This window comes from Phascolarctos cinereus, unplaced genomic scaffold, assembly GCF_003287225.1.
Source record: "Phascolarctos cinereus isolate Bilbo 61053 unplaced genomic scaffold, phaCin_HiC Scaffold_2;HRSCAF=192, whole genome shotgun sequence".
Taxonomy (NCBI): Eukaryota; Metazoa; Chordata; class Mammalia; order Diprotodontia; family Phascolarctidae; genus Phascolarctos; species Phascolarctos cinereus.
Genome location: NW_027555625.1, coordinates 225,843,374 through 225,862,455, shown reverse-complemented (window position 1 = coordinate 225,862,455; position 19,082 = coordinate 225,843,374).

Below are 19,082 nucleotides of genomic sequence, written 5' to 3'. Positions count from 1 at the left end.
TATTGTCTAAAAAAGACCTGTCAATATTATGCTCAGCACTTTTAGGTCAAAGTCTGCCAGAAACCATTTTATTTAATTTATCATTAAACTGCATCCAAGCCATGTCTAGTTTAGAGACAGATATCTAAGCTGGTATGGTCCCCAGTGCTCTGCCCCAAGACAATTTCAGATAAGATTTATAGGAAACTGGAACAAAGAAAAGACCACAATACATAAAAATGCATTTGGGGTTAACATTATAGAATAGTCATCACCGCACAGTTTCTTCCTGGAGCACTCCCCTTAAGGACTGAAAAGAGTTCCTTCCCGTGATTGATATCTTAACCTTGAATGCAAAAGAAGACATTGCCCTCTGGGTGGTTATGGGGCAGGTCACTTCCCGGTGGATGGAGAGGTTATCATCTTATCTAGAGAAGAGTTCAGTTTGGTTATCACCATTAGTCCTTTTTCCTTAAGAATGGCTTTAGCTTTTGTTCTACCCACTTTTCCTAAAGGCAAAAGTCTGAAAAAGGTTTTAGGCTGGAGTGAATATTATTTCTTAACATTTTTAGAAAAACAAATAAGATGTTTTGTTTTTTTTTTTTTAAGGCATCTGTATGGGGATTGCCAGCTCAATCCCCAACTTTATTTCTCAGAGATGAAGGTTGGGAATTATCAAGTCCTTTATCTAGGTCTGAATCAAATGGCCTTGAAGAATCTTCATCTATCCATCTTTCAGTCAATCGGTCAGCATTTATGATGTGTTCAGAGCTGTTCTAGGAGCTCAAGATACAAAGATAAAATTGAAACAAAGTGAATTTATACTTTTAACAATTTATACTTTTAACACCATACCAATCAAATTACCAAGGGAATACTTTCCAGAACTTGATAAATAATAACAATATTCATTTGAAAGAAAACAAAAGAGCTAGACTATCGAGGGAAATGATGAAAAGAAGCAAGGGTGAAGAAGGAATAAGATTTCTAGACCTCAAACTATATTATAAAGCAGCTGTCATCAAAACCATCTGGTATTGGTTAAAGAACAGAGAGACCAGTGGAACAGATTGGACAAGTTAGGTTCAGAAACAACAGAGCTCAATAACTCAGTGCTTGATAAAATGGAAAATATAAATTATGTCGAGAGAAATTTCCTAGTTAATAAAAACAGCTGGGAAAACTAGAAAGCAGTCTGGCAGAAATTAGGCTTGGACCAATACCTTATGCCACACTCCACTATACATTCTAAAGGAATATGTGACTTTAATATTAAAGATCGTATTTTTAAAATTACATTTATTAAAAAGTTAAAAGAGAAATAGATCATATACCTCTCAGCTATGGGTAAGAGATGTATTCTTAACCAACAAGACATAGAAAGAATTACAAAGATAAAATAGATGACTTTGATTACTTGAAAATGAAAAGCTTCTGCACAGACAACCTTAATGCACCTAAGATAAAAAAGAGAAGTTGTAGAATGGGGAAAAAAATCTTTGAATCAAATTTCTCTGATAAGGGTTTGGTATCAAAGATATATAAACAATTCATAAATATGTATAAGATTAATAGCCATTTCCCAATAGATAAATGGTCAAAGGATATGAATAAATAGTTCTCAAAAGAACTTTAGAGTATTCACAACCACAAACAAAGCTACTAAAATGTCCATACCCTTTGAGCCATTACTGGGCTGATAACCCAAGGAAGCCATAGATAAGAAAAATAGTCCCCAGGTACAGGGATGTCCAACTCTGTAATTCCATTTGGAGTTTTCTTGGCAAAGATGGTAGAGTAAATATAAATTTGGTATGGATATATATGTATATATGTGTATTTGCCAATTTTATATTACATATGTATATATGTAATATGAAATTGGTAAATATACATTTCCTTCTCCAGCTCATTTTACAGACTAGGAAACTGAGGCAAGCAGGTGAAGTGACTTGCCCAGGGTCACACAGCTAATATGTGTCTGAGGCCAGATTTGAACTCAGGAAGATGAGTCTTCCTGACTCCAGGCCTGGCACTCTATCCTCTGTGCCACCAAGCTGCGCACGTGCGCATACACACACACACACACACACACACACACAACACACACACGAACGAACGAACAATTTTTCAGGAGAGGGCACCAGGAGCTGGGATGTGGGGTCAGGAAAGGCTTTGTAGGGGGCCACTTCAGCTGAACACATTGATTTCACACCAGGTTGTATTCTCGCCTTCTTTGTTATGCCCCGGAAAACTCTCAATTCTAGAAGATCATTTCAGCTCTGAACTACCCTCAACCCTTTGCAGCCTCTGACTGGATGACTCTTCGGGAGCTCTCTCAGGCCAGCTCTCTCTTTTTTCCTCTCCACTATATAATCCCAGCTCCTCCATCATGCTCCTGTGCTGGGTGCCTTCTTCCCTCTCCCCCTTCACTTTCCTTATATTTTGTCTTTCCCAATTAGAACATAGAATCCGTGATGACAACCAATATTTTTGTTTTGTTTGTATTTTGCATTCCTCTCCTCTTCCCCCACCACCACTTAGCATAGCTCCTGACACATCATAAGCTTAATAAATGATTGTTGTCTGACTGACTGACAGATTGAGCCTTGAAGGAAGCTAGTCATTGATAAAAAACATTAAACACAATGCGGAGCATAAATCCCTGGAGTATTTCACTGAAGACCTGACAAGTTGAAATTGAACCATTTACTATTGTAATTTGAGTCTGGCTGCTTCATTATAATAAATAATGGGTTATAGTTCTCACTTCCATAGCTTTTTAAGGTTTGCAAAGCACTTTTATAAATTTTATCTCATTTGATTCTTGCAGCAACCCTGTGAGAGAGGAGTAAATATAATTCGCATTTTACAGATGAGGAACCTGAGGCCGAGAGCTTAAATGATTTGCCCTGGGTCATATTTCTAGTAAGTGTCTAAGGGAGGATTGGAACTCAGTTCTGACAAGTCCAATGCACCAACTATGCTGCCTTGAAACTAGTAAGGGAAGGGTTGGAACCATAGGAGGTTTCAGGAGGGATGAAAAGGTTTGGAAGACCGTCTGTGGAGAGTGAGCTAGTGAGTTGATAAGGGAGGTATAGAAGGATTGCTCAGCAGCAGAGAGGGCCCTGCTGAGGTTGGTTGTGTGACATAACTTTGTAGTAGATGCATGATTTTCTCCACCTTCATTCAGCAGCACATTTACAGGAAGGGAGGTGTCAGATGAGGCTTGGCAGGGTGTAATTGGAGCCCTCATTGCAGCAAAGCAATCCTTTTACACTTCACCAACAATTCACTCTCCCACTCACCATAGCAGCTTTTCCAAACCTTCTCATCCTTCCTCAAGCTTCCCACAGTTCCCTTTCCCCTATAATACCCTCTTAGCTGAAGACTGACAGAAAATTGTTAATATAATGATAAAAACTGTTAATACCAAATGTATTAAAGATTGCCACTTTTTTTTTTAACTAGGCAATGGGGTTAAGTGACATGCCCAGGGTCACACAGCTAGTAAGTGTTATGTGTCTGCGGCCAGATTTGAACGCAGGTCCTCCTGAATCCAGGGCAGGTGCTCTATCCACTGCACCACCTAGCTGCCCCTGGACTGTCACTTCTTTAAATGATCCTTGTAATGTCAGAATTTCAGTAATGTCCTTACATTCCTGCTCTTAAGATATTTACTCTTGTTTAGGTTGAGCTGAACCTAGGTTCCTTCCCTCCTATCCCCCCATGTTCCCTTGTGGGGAGGCCAGCCCAAGCTGGATCTCAGCTTCTAGTGTCCTTGCCCCTTTCCATTGGGATTCATGGCATGAAGGACAAAATAGCTAGTTTTCCTTGCCTGGATTGCCAAGGGCCACGGGGTCTCATGATCAGGCCTTGCTAGCTCATACTGTCTCTTCCCCTTCTCCTCCTAAAACTATAAAAACTTTTTCATGGGTCTCTTTGGTTGGGAAATCCACTGGATATCTCCCAGGGTGGCAGGTTTGCTACCCTGTTACCTTAATTAAAGATGATTTATTCATCAACTCATGGCTTTGATTTATTTCAGGACTTGACAAGACCTTGTTTCGTATTTCACTTTAAAAAAAAACTGGGTACCACTCACAGAGAGCTCCCCTCCTTCCACCCCTTAATTCGCACCACTCAGACTCTCATTCCTGTCTGTTACGATGAGGTGACCCTTCTCCTTGATAAGCTGAATCCCTCTAGGCCTTTGAGCCCCAACTTTTTTTGGACTGGAACTACCTCAGGCTAGTGCTCTGGTAGTTTAAGTTCAATATTGGAACAAAGTAAGACACTTGTAGGTCAACAGCTAACAAAAAAAAGATTTAATTTGCCATGGCAGCAGAAGGATATTCAATAAGGCAAATCATTAAGGACACCCACAAGTTAATTTAACTGAACAAAGTTCCCTTGCCTGAGGTGCTCTTCCTCTAAATATCAGAGAGCTCTTGGGGTTCCTCATGGCTGCTTTGTACTGAGAGGAACAGGAAGTGATATCAACAGCCTTAGTCTTTAGTCCTCTGAGCCAACTAAGACTGGAGGTTGGTCTCAATAACTTTTTTAAAAATAGTATTTTATTTTTAAAATTTAAAGGTCTCAATACCTTTTAAGAAAAATTAGCCTAACTTCATGGTGAGAGGTTTTAGATTTTGCTCCTACTGCACATCCCATCTCATCTTCTCTAGCAGATTGTTCCCTCTAACCTCCTCATCATTTCTCTAATCTTTAATCTCTCCCAATTTACTGGCTCCTCCCCTGCTGCTTCTTACGAAAATATCCATATTTCCTCCCTCCTTAAAAAACCTCTCACTTGACCTACCATTTAAGTTAGTTATCATCCTATATTTCTCCTCCCTTTCATAGATACATTCACTGAGAAAAAAGCCATCTATTCTCATTTCCTCCATTTTTCTCTCTTTGGTTCAATTTTTCAGCCCTCTGCAATCTGGCTTCCCTGCTCATCATTCAACTGAAACGTCCCTCTCCAAAGACACCATGGATCTCTTAAGTGCCAAGTGTAATGGCTTCTTCTTATTTCTCATCTTTCTTGATCTTTCTGTAGCCTCTGGCTCTGTTGATCACTCTTGTCTTCTAATACTCTCTCTTCTCTAGGTTTACTTGAAGCTGTTTTCTTCTCATTCTCCTCCTATTCTTCAGTCTCCTTTGCTGGATTCTTCCACAAAGCATGAGTGTCCCCCATACTATTGTCCTTACCATCTATTCTATTGTTTACTACCAGCCTCCTCCCTCTTTACTATTTCTCCTGGTGATATCATCAGCTCTCAGGTTCAATTATCACCTGTCTCCTGAGCTTCAGTCACACTGTACTAACAATCTTATGGACACATTGAACTAGATGTCCTGTAGGCATCTCAAACTCAATATATACAAAACAAAACTCATTGTTTCTGCCCTCTAAACTCTGCCCCCTCCCACACTTCCCTGTTACTGTCAAAGGTACCACTATCCTCCCAGTCACTTCTCCCTTCACAATCTCTTTTCTGTATGTGTACTTCTTTTCACTCACACTATATCACTGTGACAAATAGAAAACAAACAAACCAAAAGACAGAGTTTCTGGGTAATTAATAATTAATATATTAATTAGGCTGGCTGGCAGTCAATAAATCGATGGTCAGTGGTTTTTCTCAGACACCCAGTGGAGACCCTATAAGCTTTAAATAACCCTTCTGAAAATCAGCCCCAATTGGTGAATATTTAATGAGGAGATGCGCTGAAAGTCTTCATCTCCTTCTGCTGAGAACATGGCTTGATCATGAGTCTCAACCGCCTCCAGCAATCTGGATGGCAGAATCCGTCTTCCACAGAGACCACTCTGGTTGATTTTCTCCTTCATGAGCTGAGTCACCCTAAACTCTAATGGAGGGGTACAAGAACAGGGGCTCCTTTCTCTAGGGTAAGGACTGGTCCAGAATGGATTATATTTATATTCTAAATAGAAGTTAGGTCTCCTAGTTGGGTGGGGTCCCACCCAAGATAGAAGAGCATGTTTCTTGAAGACTAAGAGTAATCTCATCAGTCATGTCCTTCAGAGACTGACTTTAACAAAAGCTGAACCTTCGTGAGGAAATAGGAGAAAAGCCTGGATCCCAATTTAATACTTGGTTATTAATATAATAGTATAATAATAATTTTTCTCAGTACGATGATGTAAGCCTTCAGCACATCACCCCTGGGCCCTTTCAATAGCTTTGTGGTTGGTCTCCTTGCCTCAAGTGTCTGGTGGAATCCTTTCTCCCCTTAGCTGCCAAAGTGTTTTTCTTATAGCATGGCTTTGATTTGGTCACCTCCCTACTCAGCAGACTCCGGTGGTTCCCTGTTACCTCCAGGATCAAATGTAAAATCTTTTTTTGGTATTTAAACCTCTTCACAACTTGGTCTCTTTCTACATTTTTTCCTTCTTGCACTTTACTCCCCTCCACACTTCCTCACATACAACACTCCATCTCTCTTTGCACTGGCTTTCTATCCCCCATGCCTGAAATGTTCTACTTCCTCACCCCTGCTTCCTAGCTTTTCAGACTTTGTCGTTCAGTTGTGTCCAACTCTTTGTGACCCCATTTGGGGTTTTCTTGGCAAAGATAATGGAGTGGTTTGCCATTTCCTCCTCCAATCCATTTTACACATGAGGAAATTGATATAGATAGAAGTTAAGTGACTTGTCTAGGGTCACACAGCTAATAAGTGTCTGAGATTTGAACTCAGGTCCTCCTGACTCCAGGGCCACTGCTCTATCCACTGTGCACCTAGCTGCCCCACACAAAAAAATGTAATACAGAGCAAATATGAGGTAATTTTTAGGGGTGCTAACCAAGAGAGGAATCAGGAAATGCCTCAAGGAGACGGTGGTATTGAAGCTGGTATTAAAGAAAAATAGGAATTCTCAGATGCAGAAATGAGGTGAGGGGATCCAGTCTCCCTTCCTCCACATTCTGGATTCAGAGCTTGGTGCCTTATCTCATAGGGTCAGTTTCTCTTTCTTCTTTTCTTTGGTTTATGCCCCCACCTGATAGTAAAGCTGATGTCTAGGTTTCCTTGAAGGTAGATAACAAGGTCCCCAACTCCCACACAGGCATTTACTATATAATTGTGTATAAGACAGCATTTCTTTCACTCCAGTGGGAAATGCATAGAATACTAAGAACTTAGCAGTCTATGTTAAAAATTAAGGCACTCAAACAGCCCGTTAGCCTTCCCCTAGAAGATAAACATATTTGAGGGGCTGCTAAATTAGCATTTCCCTTCACATTGGGCCTTCACTGTCTGAGCAATTCCTGACAAAAGCAGGCAGAGTTGGCGTTCTGATCACCTGGCTGTGGTATAGGGTCCCCAGTTCCCTGCCAGGTTGTTCCTGACCTACAGCTTCAAGGACCACTTTGGTAATCTTCCTCCTCCCAGAAGCAAGTTATTGATAAAATCTTCCTCAAGGAGATTAGTACCTGACTCTCAAACCTGGCATTATACATGAGGTAATTCCCAAGTCTGGCAAAATCCACTCTCAGGATCACCCTCTCAGGCTGCATGGAAGCACACATCTACCCTGTGCCATGTGCTTCTGGAGGAAATCCAACTGCTTGAGCAGGGAAATCCCATCCTCAGTAACTCTAGTCTCTAAAAACAACTTTGAAAGGCATTAGGACTTTGATTAACCACACCACCCACATCCTGTCAGAGAGGTGATAGACTGAAAATCTAGAAAGAGACATGCATTTTTGGACATGACCAATGTAGGAATTTGCTTTGCTGGACTATAAGTGTCTTTTGTGAAGCTTTTAGTTTTGGGGTGTGTGTGTTTATTCATTTGTGGAGGTGGCCAGTAGGATAGGGAGAGATAATAAATGCTTGAGAAAAGAAACAAACATTTTTCATAAATGAACTCTAGTGTCTGATCTGTGCTCAGAGAAGAAAACCAAAGGGCAAAAGGCATCAAGACTTTAATGCACAAGATCATCGGGCCACTTGGGCAAATATATACACAGCTCACCATATGCTTTACCTATTAGTTGCCATTAACTTCTCCTGAGAGAGGAGGAGCAAGAGAAGGAGAGTGTGAGAGAGCCAGAGCCAGAGACAAAGATCCAGAGACACAGAGAGAGAGACTGAGAGATTATTGATTTTTGTTATGATAGGAGTAAGATCTACTATGTAAGCTAAGCTGTTTTTTTTCTTCAAAGGTACTGGAACCATAGTCAAGCCTCACTTGGCTTAAGGGACTAAGGCAGGGTGGGAAACCTTTGGCCTGGAGGCCACATGTGGCCTTCTAAGTCCTCAAGTGTAGCCCTTTGACTGACTATCCAAGTTTGGATTCAGTCAAAGGGCCTCGCTTGAGGACCTAGAGAGTCACATGTGGCCTCCAGGCCAAAAGTTCCCCATCCCTGGACTAAGGCTTAGTCCATTGACATAACTTCTTGTTGGCCTAAATACAAAAGCTAGCCCACAAGGAGACAAGGGTTGCTCCCCTCTTTTGGGTTTCTAATCAGAAGGCCAGCATGGCCAATAAGGAGTCAAGGAAGCCATACACCATTGAATTAATGCTGTATCCTTGCTAAATATCCTTTCTCTGCTATCATTAAGAAAATCTTCTTTTGTTAACTATTAGATAATCTATGAATGTCTCATTTTGTTCCAATCCAAACCTGAAGTACTAGGTACACCTGAATTCGTCCCAACCTACCACAGTTGCCATTCATGTTAGAGTCAGCCTCAGTCATTGGAAATCAACTACAGTTGTTCTTTTGTCTTTTCAGCAAGGTCTTTCTCCATTGGAGGTATCCTTCAAAAGCATCCACACAAAGGTCTTTTCCCTGTTATCTCATCAAATTAATTTGGGGAAATTCATCCAGTGGGTCATGGGCTCCCCTGATCAACCCTTCTCCTTACATCTGATTGAGTGAATTATTTTAGAGATCTGAAAAACCAGGTTAGCTGGGAATTATTATTGGAAAATGTATAGCCCAGATAGGAACCCAAGAAGACACTAGAGAGGTAAAGAGGTTGAGAAGTCTGAGAGACAGCTGGTGCTCTCCACACATGCACAGAGCAAGCAGCTGGTAGTTTGGGGCTAGAGACTTATAAGGACATTTATTTGCTCATGGCCAGTTGAGTGAACTGGTACAATTTGAGTTTAGAGCATTTATATAGTGCCTACTGTGTGCTAGGCACTGTATCCTAAGTATGTGTGTGTGTCTCTATATATGTATGTATATATATGCATGCATGCATGCATGTATATATGTGTATATATAGACACACACATATGTGTGTGTGTATATATATATGTATATATATATATATATATATATATACATATATATATACAAACACACACGTATATATATTATCTTATTTGGTCCCTTTTTATAGTTACGGAAACTCAGCCAAATAGTGGTGAAGTGACTTGCTTAGGGTCACATTGCTAGTAAATTTTGTCTGAGGCTGAATTCAAACTCAGGTCGTTCTGACTTCAGGCCCAGTGTTCTGTTCACTGTGTCACCAGCTGCCTAAAAAATAGCACTCTATGCAAAAATATTTATAACAGCTCTTCTTGTGGCGGCAAAGTTGGAAACTGAGGGGATGCTCATCAGTTGGGGAATGGCTGAATAAGTTCTGGCATATGATTGTGATGGAGTCCTATTGTGCTATAAGAAATGATGAGAGGGGTGGTTTCAGAAAACAGACAAACAAACAAACATGGCAAGACAAACAGCAATGATCAGCTCTGAGAGTTGGCTACTCTGATCAATATAGTGATCAAACACAATTCCAAAGGACTCAGGATGAAAAAATTCTATCCTCCTCCAGAGAGAGAACTGATAAAGTCTTTTTTTTTTAAAGGCAATTGGGGTTAAGTGACTTGCCCAGGGTCACACAGCTAGTAAGTGTCAAGTGTTTGGTCTGAGGCCAGATTTGAACCCAGGTCCTCCTGACTTCAGGGCTGGTGTTGCCCCCCTGATAAAGTCGTAAGTGCAAATTGAGTATAATTTTCTTACTTTCTTTTTCTTGCTTAAAAAAATATAGCTAATATAGAAATTGGTTTTGCATGATTTCACATGTATAATTGATATATTGCTTACCTTCTCAGTGGGTGTGGGAGGGGAGGAAGGGAGGGAAAGAATTTAGAAGTCAAAATTTAAAAAGAAGAGAAGGTTAAAAATAAATAAATAATAAGTTTAAATGTTAAAAGAATAGCGCTCTAAACAGCTGCTTCAGACTTTGCTACTAGTTGAAACACTATCCCTGGGAATGGGGAGGGAGGAAGCAATGCTTCATAAGTCAATATAAAACATATGCAGATCAATAAAAGTAATTCTGAGAGCGATAGACAGGAGGAAGAAAGACCTCATTCAGGAGGTGGCACCTGAACTATACTTTGAAGGAAGATATGGATCCTAAGAGGAGCAGGAGAGGAGAGAATGGATTAAAAGAACATAAGACAGCCTTTGCAAAGGTAAGGGTGAGAAGTGGAATGTCATGGATGGTGAGTACAAAGTAAGCCAGTTTGGTTGGAACAGAGATTGGGTGACATGCTTGCAGAATCTGCAAGCAAAGCATTAGTGTATCCCTCCACAGCCGGGCCATGTGCATCTCCAATGTCCCAATGACTCTTTTGGCAAAAGGGGTGTGTGTGTTATGGGTAGCATTTTTGTCCAAAGATGTTGCATTAATTTCTCTGACGCATAGTCATACATTCTCTTTCACAAGGGCCTTTATAAATGTCAAATTTGCACCACTCAACAATACCTCATACCCATCCAACTGAAAAAAAAATTAAAATTAGGAAACTCAACTTTGAGAGGCCTGTGAAGAGACAAGTTCATTCTGGACCTGTGATATCACTGGTATACTTCCCATGAGAAAACTGTCACCATGGCAAAACAGCAACAGTTCTGCAATTTATAGCTCTAGATCTAGAGAATTGTCTGGGGCTAGTGAGAGGTTAAATGACCTTATCCAGGGTCACACAACCAGCATGTGTCAGAAGCAAGACTCAAACCAATATCTTCCTGACTCTTAAGGTTGACTCTCTTTCCACCACCCAGGCTGTTGCTGATAGTGTAGGGGTAGGGACTTAAAGGGACATTTGTTCATGCCTTAGTCACAGCTTCTTGATATGTTGATCCTTTGACCCAATAACACTTGTATTAGGATCCACCATTTGGTATATGGTTTTGGTCTCCACCAATGTATAATGCAACCCCTTTGAAAGTTGATAGATTGTCTAAGCTGCAACAGCCAAAAACTTCATCATGCTGTGGCCATCCTGAGAGTGAGCCCCTTCACACTTAGCTAGGCTAATGGCAGATGACAGATATGCAGTCTGGCATAGGCTTATGAGCAAGCCCTTTCCAGCTTGGGAGAATCTTATAGAGCTTGGGCTCTTGTGTCATAGGCTCTGAGAACCTAGAGCAAAGGTTTCCAAACTTAAAAAAAAAAATTAGCACCTCCCTGGAAATCTACTTTCTTTAGCCCTTTAACCCTTTGCATCATTAAAAATATATATAGATAGATATATATTAAAAATATTTTTTAAATGATGCATCTTAAATGTAATAATTTATTGTGAATTTGTGCTTTTTTCCTGCATTGAAATTTTGATGATGCAATATTGCATATAGTATCGTATTCCAAACAAGACATCACACACATATATTCCTTATGATGCATGCTGGACTTCCCAACAGTGCCCAACATATTCGCCTGCTTGTCAAGTCCATGGACTTGACCACTGATTGGTTATAACTTGCATTTTGTGTGTTTATTTAGAAAATAATGTAATTACTACGACTTTAACTCTGTTACACAGCAGATGAAACATGGACAAACGTTTTTTTCTAAAATTTCCCATTTTCTTTTCTTTCCTTGTGCTCCTACCACCCCCTTGTTTTTATTGAACTCCCCCCCAATTGTACCTGAGGCTACTACTGCCCCCCCATCATTCCAATGCCCCCCAGGGGTGGTGTTGCCCACTTTGGAAACCTATGATAGCTTACCTCCAATCAGAGGAGTAATTTAGTATCTCAAGAAAATAACAAAGGACTCTGTGTACAAAGATATATCTTGCTACATTTATAAAGTTGGAAACAATTTTAAAACCTAAAGGTTAGGGAATAGCTTAACACACTAGCATATTAATACAACTAAGGATCTAGTAGCTTAAAGAATGACAAATTGAAAAAAGCATATTTGAGAGGTAGGGAGGCATAGTGGGTAGAGAGCCTATCTCAGTGTCAGGAGGGCCTCTGGTCTCTGACACACACCTGCTGTGCAACCCTGGAAAAGTCACTTCATCTCTCTTTACTCCAAGAAACTCTTTAAGAGTATTAGTATCAGGGGAGCAGCTAGGTGGTGCACTGGATAGAGCTCTGGCCTTGGAGTCAGGAGGATCTGAGTTCAAATCTGGTCTCAGACATATAACACTTACTAGCTGTGTGACCTTGGACAAGTCACTTAACCTCACTGCCTAACAAACCCCTCCCCCCCAAAAAAGAGTATTAGTATCAGAGGAAACGTGGCTACGAATTGGAAGAGGGTGTTTCCTCCCTAAGAGTTCCCTAAACCAATGAAATCACAGATCTGGTTAAGCAAATTTAGACTTATGTAAAATTTGATACTAAATAATCTAAAATGGTGAAAGTTAAAATCAGGAGTACTGTATAACCTCTGACTACAACTACATAAAATGTATATTTATAATCTACAAGAGGCATCATGGCATAATGGATAGAGAGATAATGGAGTCAGAAAGGCTTGGGTTCAAGTCTCACTTCTGATACATACTGGCTATATGACCATGTACAAACCACTTCCTCTTTCTATGCCCAAGGTTCTAAGATGGGGGGGGAGAAAGAGAGGGAGAGGAAGAGAAAGAAAAGGAAGATAGAAAAAGAGAGAGTAAGAAGACCATTTAAGTCCTAGTTCTGGCACTTATTGGCATGCCAAATCATTTAACCTGCCCAATTCTTAGTTTCCTTAATTATAAATTAGGGATAATAATATATTCATACTACCTGGCTCGCAGGATTGTTGAGGAGAAAGTGCTTAAGAAACCACAAAGTATTTTAGAAATGCATGATTATTATCATACATATGTGAATATGTACTTAAAAGCATCAGAAGAGGATAATAGTGTAAGTTATAGACAAATTACCAATGATGTATATGCACATACATTTTTATCATTAAACTTTTTAACCCTGTATTTGTTAATTGGCTCAGTCAAGTTGGAGGGATTCATTGCAAGCTCTGCTGACAAGGTAATCCACAAACATGTCATCTAAGAACTTTCTCAAATTACAGTGTTGAGAGTACCATAAGCAACATTGCCTTTTACTGGGCTACTGACTTGTTTTGTGAGGTTTTAGTCAGTGAACACGGTGTTGGTAAGAAATGTGTTCTTAATAACTCCACAAGTCCATCAAATGTCTTATTCTGAGATAAGAAAGCAGCTGAATGGGATATCCTAACATCCATTTGGGCCCCCTGTACTGTCAGCAGTCCTAGATGCTTTGGTTCTGGGCTTCTTTACTTGTTTGGAGAAAGAAGTAAAGGCTTTCTATGTAACAGGAACAGCAAACTGACTCACTGATGTCGAACTTTCCTATACATCTCAAAGAAGACATTTACAATGCTTTTTTCCTTCACATCTTTAGGTTTTATATCACTTTCATTTCCCAATGAGTCTCCCTCCCTTTGGGACAGAGCCATCCAGAAGAAAAGATGAGTTTAGCAAAAGGAACCAAGACATAGAAAAAGTCTGACATATGCAGTATTCTACACCCACAGTCCCTCTTCTTTGAGGCCAAACGTGGTCACTGTAATTTTGTACCATTCATACATTGTTGTAGTTATTTTATATATTGTTTTCTTAGCTGCTTATTTTGCTTTGCATCAATTCGTGTGAGGTCCTCCCATCCTTCTTCATTTTCATAATTTCTTCATCACAGTACTATTCTATTATATTCATGAACCACAATTTGTTTAGCCGTTCTTCAGTAGATGGGTATCTATTCCCCCCCCAATTCTTCACTATTACAAAATGTGCTACTGTAAATATTTTGGTGTCTATGGGGCCTTTTTGTCACTGCCATCCTTAAGGTATATACTTAGAAGTACAATATCTTGCTCAAAGAGTATGGACATTTTAGTTGCTTTATATGCATAATTCTAAATTGCTTTCAAAATTGCTTGTACTTATACACTTGTGTTAATGTACTAATATATATATCTTCCCACAACCTCACCAACATTATATCCAGCCTTTGTCATCTTTGCCAATTTTCTGCATATGAGGTGAAACACCAGAGTTGTTTTGATTTTCATTTCACTTATTAGTAGAGATTTGGAGTAGTCCTTCATGCAGATTTTGATAGCTTGTAATTCTTCTTTTGAGAACTGTTTGTTCATAACACAAAGTAGATATTTTAAGCGCAGAATTTGCGCAAGTGCCAGGACTATTCTTATACTACCAGGGCTATTCCAGTTCCAGCACAGATTCATCCAGTTGCCAGAATGGGTTTGTATCAAGCACCAGCAATTAGGCAATATAAGAATGTGCCTTCCCTTGATAGTTTTTGTATTGCTGCAAAACTCCTCGGTTGGAGGTACTGGGAGGGAATACATACACATCATTCTAGAAACCACAGTATCTCAGGCCTGAGAATGCAAAATCAACTCATCTTTGACCACAGCGTCCTCTGGTGTACATGACGCTAATGTCCCTTATTTCCCTCTACAAAAGGTTTCCCCTTCACATGTTGTCAGACACAGAGACTTGTATTTGGACTTCTTAGGATCTTCTTGCTGCATTAAAGAAGAGAGACAAAGAAAGAGCTGTTCTATGGTAGCAGTTAGGACCTCTGTACTAAGAAGACAGATGAGTTCTGGATTCAAGATTGGAACTGAAAATCAAATTGCCTCTTCCAGAAAATCTGTGTTTCTCTTCAGTTCAACATGTGTTTATTAAATGCCTGCCATATGCCAGGCAGGGAAAGCTAGGTTGCACAGTGGTTAAAGTGCCAGGCCTGGAGTCAGGAAGACTCCTGTTCTTGAGTTCAAACCTGAGGGGCAGCTAGATGGCACAGTGGATAGGGCAAGTGCCCTGGAGTCAGGAGGACCTGAGTTCAAATCCAGTCTCAGACACATGATGCTAGCTGTGTGACCCTGGGCAGATCACTTAACCCCAATTGCCTCGCAAAACAAGAACAAACAAAAAAAAGTTCAAACCTGGCCTCAGACACTTTCTAGCTGTGTTTCCTCATCTGTAAAATGAGCTGGAGAAGGAAATGGCAAACCATTCTAATATCTTTGCCCAAAAAAATCCTCAAATGGGGTCACGAAGTCAGACATGACTGCAAAATGACTGGTCAACAGCAACACACCTGGTACTGCACTGAGGGCAGTGGTGGTGGGAGGGCACTGATAATCAAGAAGGGTCTCAAAAAGAATTGGCACATAAACTGAGTCTCGAAAGGAGATGGGGATCCTAAGAGGCAGGGGTGAAGACAACACGTATAACAGGCATGTCCCGGGCAAAGACATGGTGGTTGGAGATCATAAGATCTAGAACTGGAAGAGACTTTAGAGGTCATCTAGCTCACCCTGTCTCCATTTTACAGATAATAGACAAGGGAACAGAGGCCCCAGGAAGCTGAGTGACTTGCTTAAGGTCAGACAGGTTATCATTTGAGGCAGTATTTGAATCTAGGTCTTCTGATTCCAGAATCATGCTATCTCCTATAAAATGTTGTCAGTGGTCTCCTGACAGAGAGGTGATGGACTCAGGTGCAGATCGCAAAATATGTTTTTTGGACATGGCTAATGGAGAAAATTGCTTTGTTTGGCTATGCATATTTATTACAAGGGTTTTGTATTTCTTTCTTTCTTTTTTTTTTTTTAGGCAATAGGATGTACTGAAGCAGAGAGATATGGAAACTCTCCAAAATCAGAACAGATCAAAGGCCGAGACAAGAATAGAAACCAAGGCTCTAGTTCCCAGACACCTAATGAGAAGGGCCAGGGAAATCCCCAAGGGGCCTTTCTAGCTGCATAGGACAGCCCTGAATCCCATAAAACCTGTACTATCTTCCAATACTACTGGAAAAATTCAGGTTTTAAATCCCCTATGAATCACTGCATCTCAGAGCTGGAAGGGACCTCAGAAGCCATTGGTCCAACCTATACTTGGACAAAAATGCTCTCTATATCATGGAATGGAAAAGTATTTATTAAGCACTTATTGTGCTCCAAGCATGGGAATGCAAACAGAAAGCAAGAGAGTCCCTGTCCTCAAAGAGCTCACATTCTAATGAGGGGAAACAACACATATAGGAAACATCAGCTGTGGGGTGGATTGAAAACCTGATGGGCCTTAGAGTTCAGCAATAGCACCGATGGCAATGCCCAGGTGTCCCAAGGCCACAATGACTGGGAAAATGGCTCGGTGGCTCTTTGGGCCTGGTAGCAGGACCAGTGGTAAATCCTGGTAGTGCTTCATCTTACCAGAATGATATAGTTGATGACTCTGTTCACTGAAGAGGTGTGAATGACCATGTCTAGCTTTCAGGCAGGAATCTGGGCCCAGGGCCTATAACCATTAGGAAAGGGGGATCCTGGGCTCTGGACAGCTCTTGGACTGAGCTGATGAGGAAAAAGGACTATTGATTGTTGACTTCACCCTTTGGCCCCCCTGGATACCTAACAAGAACCTTTCTATCTTTTGCTTGAAGCCTTTTTTTTTAGGCAATTGGGGTTAAGTGACTTGCCTAGGGTCACACAGCTAGTAAGTGTCAAGTGTTTGGTCTGAGGCCGGATTTGAACTCAGGTCCTCCTGACTTCACGGCTGGTGCTCTATCCACTGCGCCACCTAGCTGCCCCCAAAGACTTCTAATAAGGGAAAACCCACCATCTATTGAGGAAGACCATTCCACTTTTGGAAAGCTCCAGTTATTAGGAAGATTTTCTTTACATTAAGGCTAAAATTATCTCTTTTCAACTTTCTCCCAGTACTCCTATATCTCCCCTCTGGGGCCAAACAGAACAAGTGTAATCTCTCTTTTTGAAACAGCCTTTCAAATATTTAAAAACTTTTAGCATGTCCAACTTATGTTTTCTCTTTTTTTCAGGCCAAACTTTCAAAAGCTCCTCCTACAACATTTCAGAATTGATTATGATATTTCAGATGCTGTCTAACAAAGTCAGAGTGCAGCAGAACCATTATCTCACTAGTCCTGGACACTGATGCCCCAGCCCCTCTCTCTTGACTGGGTCTCCCTGTCTCACCCAGGCTGGAAACCACTCCTGGGTCCAGACCCATGATCAGCGCAGATGCTTTGAACTGCTCCAATTTTGACTCAGTACTCCTATGGAATCATATCAAACTGATTAATATTGATTGGAATAGAGTAGAGTTTCAAATGAATCATTTTTCTCAACTCTGAGGGGTGTGGCTAGATAGCATTTTGTTTGGAAAAAGACTGGTGGTGGGGGTGTACGGTTAGCAGACCAAACTCCATATAAACACCAGTGTGATATTGCAGCCAAAAATATTAGTACAAGTTTTGAGTGCCTTAAGAGAGGCATTGTGGCCACCAGGCATGGGGATATATGCTTGTTATGTTTCATGGGGGAAGCTGAGGCCAGTGATTACCTGAGCTTGGGATTTCTGAGTTCATTGGGTATTGATACTAAGTTTGGCACCAATATGGTGGGCCCCTAGCAGCAGAGTGCCACTGAATTCCCCAAGGAAGGGCAGAACTGAGTCAAATCTCTTGTTGGGCTATTTGTAAAGCCATTAATCCAGTCTGGCCTTGGTTTTTGATGACACAGATGTTGTCCTAGCTGATCTGGGAACACTGTTTAAGACATTAGTGGGAAGATGGGAGCAGCTGTTGCTATCCCAAGAATGTGATGGTAGGATACCAATGAGAGGATGGAGAGGCTAAGCTCTTTTGGACCCTACAAGACTGGCAAGGTCCTTCTCTGACTAAAGGGGGAGCAGGAAAAAAGATTCAGCCAAGACTAAAGCCAAGTTTTTGCCCTCACCCAGGTGGTTCCTTCTCAAGGGGTTCAGGTAGAGCGTCACACTCCAGCAGTTTCTGAAATTTCCTCACTTATCAACTTTATTGATAACTTATAGATGATCCCAGGGTATGGCCAGGGTTCTTCAGCCTGTACATTCTTGTGCAAAGTCATTATAACTTGAAGACCTTTTTGTACAGTCTAAGGTCTTTTCATTAATTGACTGAGCATGATCTCACCTAGTTAGGATATCCAAGCTAAAATAGGATGAGATAATTTTAACCCCACCTTTACAAATATTTTTGTAGGCCTTCTAATCCTGAGTGATGAGTTTTGGACGTTGTGTGAATACCAGTGGATCTCTTTGTAATCCCTTGATCTTTCTGGTCATATAACTCTCTGATGATATGCTTTATGCTGCTTCTCCTGTGCAATTTTTCATCAGTAATATGTGGCAGCTATCTGCTCTGTTCCTCTCCATTGACTTTCTGGCAACCCTCAATTTTAATTCTTTGGAGACTATGGTATTCTTAGCAGACTGTGGTGTTCTTTGGATCCTCATTGGTATTCTATGACTCACAAATACATGCATCACCTGAAGAAACTTGTTTAAAAAGATGGGACTTTGTTTCAAGGAGAAGCTTGGGTTCCTTAAAAGTATTTTCAACTTCCCAAAGACAATCCAAGCCACTTCCTTCTTGTTCAATTCTGGTCCCAACTTATGGTCTGTTTCATGATCATGGAAATAGAACTGGAAGGAACCTTGGAGGTCATATAGTCTAACCCCATCTCATGTTACAGATGAGGAAACTGAGGCCTAAAAAGTTTAGGTGATTTATCTTTACTCCTTTCTCTGATGAAAAGGTGACACTAGACAAAAGTAGAGAGGATGTGGAAGGGAGAAGAGATAGGCCTGGAAAGGGAGGGTGACCACATGCTATGAAGGGCTCGGAATGCTAGACTAAGGAATTTAACCTTGAGTAGAGGAATGATATGATAAGATTCACATATAAGGAAAATTTGTCTGGCAAGAATATTGTAATAGGCCAGATCTGAGTCATACA